Source organism: Suncus etruscus, chromosome 9, assembly GCF_024139225.1.
Source record: "Suncus etruscus isolate mSunEtr1 chromosome 9, mSunEtr1.pri.cur, whole genome shotgun sequence".
Lineage (NCBI taxonomy): Eukaryota > Metazoa > Chordata > Mammalia > Eulipotyphla > Soricidae > Suncus > Suncus etruscus.
The window spans coordinates 79,801,444-79,805,408 of record NC_064856.1 but is presented as its reverse complement, the minus strand read 5'-3'; positions in this window follow the sequence as shown (position 1 = coordinate 79,805,408).

The window sequence follows — 3,965 nt, the reverse complement described above, 5'->3', positions numbered from 1 at the left end:
GGCAATGTGATAGCAACTAAAACTTTTCAATTATCATTTATGGGCAATATGTTGGAAATTGTCAGTATAGAACCTTACTTAACTTTCCAAATACTGTGGGGAATGCATTATAGTTTTGTAAGATATAGAAACTGAAGCTCATAGTTAAAATCTGAAGATAACCCAGATGTCTGACAACAGATGAGTGGCTAAAGAAACTATAGTACATCTACATAATGGAATGCAGCTGTTAGAATAAATGAAGTCAAGAAATTTGCCCATACATGGATGGACCTGGAAACTAATATGCTGATTGGAATGTGTCAGAGAGAGAGAGAGAGAGAGAGAGAGAGAGAGAGAGAGAGAGAGAGAGAGAGAGAGAGAGAGACCAGGATAATCTCACTCTTCTGTGGGATTTAAGAAAGATTAAAGACAGTATAGTAATAATACCAAGAAACAATAGAGATGGGTGCCAGAAGGACCAGCTCATGACATGAAGCTTACCACAAAGAGTGGCAAGTACAGTTAAAGAATAACTACACTAACAACTACCATAACAGTGATAGAGAGAGAGAAATACAATGCTTGTCTCAAAGAAATATAGAGGATAGGGGACTTTGGTGTTGGGAAATTTGCAATGGTAAAAGGGGGTGTGAATTTTATGGCTGAAATCCAATTATAAACATGTTTGTAACCATGGTGCTTAAATAAAGAAATTATTAAAAAAAAAACCTAAAGGTCATTAATAACCTATACTCAGCTTTATCAATAATGGGAAAGATAAATATATGATAAATATTTTTGTTTATGCTTATGAATATTAAATTAAATTTACCAACAAATTATCTCAAAACTCAGGCTAATGACCCACATTATACTCATTTGTGGTTTTTCCCAAGGTAACTTTTCATTCAGGTTTTGAAAATTGGATGAAAAATAGCAGGGAGTTGCAGATATTCTGATGGAAGAAATAAAATTAACAACTTCTGAAAGACCAGAGATATTTCTAGGTCATGAGACACACAGAACATTGGTAGCAGCAGGCAGAGTGGGTATACTTCATGCTGTTAATTTACCAGTTATAGGGATCCTAAAATTCTTCTCTGGGATCACCAGAAGCTGTTTTAAAGTATAAGCATTGAAATCTCTTTGCCTCATGCCTCCAGACTTTCTTTACAGTGGGACCAATTGTTCAATTGCAGATAGATGCAACATAAAAAATAGGGCAATGCAAATGATAAGTGATAGTGATTATTGTGTTGTCCAGCAACAATATTTAGGGACCAAAAAGCAACGCTGAGCCATTTAAAGAAAAATTTGAGGTAAAAATGGAATAATTCTGGATGGATTTTGAAGGCATTTTTTTTGTGGTCTTTGATGATATCTTGTGTAGGATGAGTGTAATAAATACCTGGGTGGGACAGATTACACAGACACTATTTATAAGCTGATAAAACTGAGGATAGAGGATGGAAAATGGAATTAACCTCCTCACTTAAAGCAGGTGACCTGAAGTCTTGTGCCTATCACTAAAAGCTACTGTTTCTAAAAGATATATTTCCTCTAACAGTGAAAATTATAAATAGTATTTTCATTTTCCACACCTCCACACCCTACATCTTTGGATACATACAGCTTTGTAATATAGTTGTATCGAAAAATATAGCCATTTTTATTATGTTTCTCTAATATTTTATGATATATCTATGGAAATGTTATATTCAGAAACTTTCACATTTAGTTATCTGGATTTTTTCATAATATATATATATATATATAGTTCAGTTGCCTATGAGAGATAAAGTCATGTTGAGGGATTTCTAATTAAGTCATTCATTGGACTCAATTCCAATCATATCAGCAAGATATACTGCCTATGACTAGTAGAATCTATCAGAACCAGGTATGTCTTTTCTTTTTTACTTATATCTTTGATATTTTGCTTGTTGAGCCAGTAAAATATTGTTCAGATGTTCATTATATCTCTTAACTAATATAGGAAATTGAGCTAAAAACATTAACTTTCTTTTCTACCTGAAAAAAAAAATCAATCCATGCTTATTTTGTGAGGATGTCAGGATAAGCAATGTATCTAAAATTACAAATGTTGGTAATTCTATATATGTACTAAAGTCCATATAATTTTAACATTCCATAAGGTTAAGAGTTTTCATCCCATGGTATGTAGAATTTTAAAGAAATAAAATAAATGTTGTTGGACATATTGTATGAGCATGGGTGTTTGGTTCAAATGGATTTTGATTATAAGCTCAGACCCCTTTTCAAATATTCAACTTTAGTAAGTTAATTAACCCAAGTTAATTTTCATATCTTTACATGGGTCATAATAATTTACAGAATGACTGCAAAATTAAATCAAATATGAAAAGAACATTCACCAGAAATAGTGAATAATTTGCTAATGCTAAATATACTTTATTGGCTATTATTTTCTCCTACTTTTCCTTCCAAAATCTTTATCCTCTGCCTGAAGTTAAATTGAAGTATTACTTATATATAATAGGACATGTTATGGGGCATAGTGGTATGCTAGAAATTATATAAATATTAATACACTTAATCTTAAAACGATCCTTAGAAATTTTCCTTTTTGCCATATTAACTGAGGCTCAGAGAGGTGAAGTCACACAACTTAAAAGTTAGCAATATTGAAATTTAAACATGAATTTGCTTACTTCCAATCTTTTGCCATAATTTAATGATATTTTGTACCATAATATTTTATACTATTAATAGTGATAGACAAAATATACTATAATGTTTTTAAAAATATTGAATAGAAATTGAATTGATAATTATGTTCTTAGACTTTTAACATATAAACTACCTCACTGACTCAATGATTGAATTCTTCCTCACTAACTCAATGACTGAACTCAGTCTGGTTCCACTTAAGTCATACTCAGTAAAACCTTCAGTCCCTATTTTTCTTTTGATTTTTAAAAAAATTATTTGAAGAAAATGCATCACATGTTTGACATAGTCAATCACAATACATTTGTTTACAGATAAGTAAAAGCAAAGTTATTAAAAAAGAAAGTTGGAGTCCTCACTGGATATTTGACACTTCTTTTTGTACTGGTGGAGTGTTTCACCTTCTTTTTCTCCTCCGTCTCTCAAACCGATGATGAAAGCCTCTAGAAGAATTCTACTTATTTTCGGCATATTAGACTTTTACCCCAGTTATTACTTTTCTCTTCTTCAAACAAAACCACGTAACTTGAACTAGCTAGTCCTGCCCCCCAGTTAGAAGGGGAAATAAGGGAGGCACCAGGACCAAACAGGTGCAAGACTACTAAGTAGTAGGCTAGATACAGAGGGGACCACATATTCTAGCAACCCTGGGGGTGAGGGAAGAGGATATGGGAGGTAGGACAAAAACGGAGGTGTAGGGAAGACAATTTGGTGATGGGAATCCCCCCTGATTTTATGTAAATATGTACCTAAAATATTATTGTCAACAATATGTAAGCCACTATGATCAAAATAAAAATTATATTAATAAAAAAAGAAAAAAAAAATAAAAAGGAATAGTAAAAGAAAGTTAGAAAAAAAGAAGTGCAGTAGTGGGGCAGGAGTAGTGGTTCAAACAGTAAGGCCTTGCCGGTGCTAGCCTAAGACTGACTGCAGTTTGATCCCCCAGTGTCCCATATGTTTCCCCAAGCCAGGAGTGATTTTTGAGCACATACCCTGGAGTAACCCCTGAGCATCACTAGGTGTGGCCCAAAAAACAAAAGGACAGTAGCAAGCTTATTTGTGAAAATTACTGTGTCTCTAGAAAAGTAATTAATACATTGGCAGAAAGTTTTGTAAGATCTTGTTTGCTGTCTATTCTGTTAAATTGGTATGTTCCTGCAGTGATGACAGCATTAGGCAAACGAAACTGTTCAGAGATTCAAAGTATTATTTCTGAAACTCTGGTTTTTATTGAGTGTGTACTCAGCTGCCAGGCCTCTTGGAAGAAG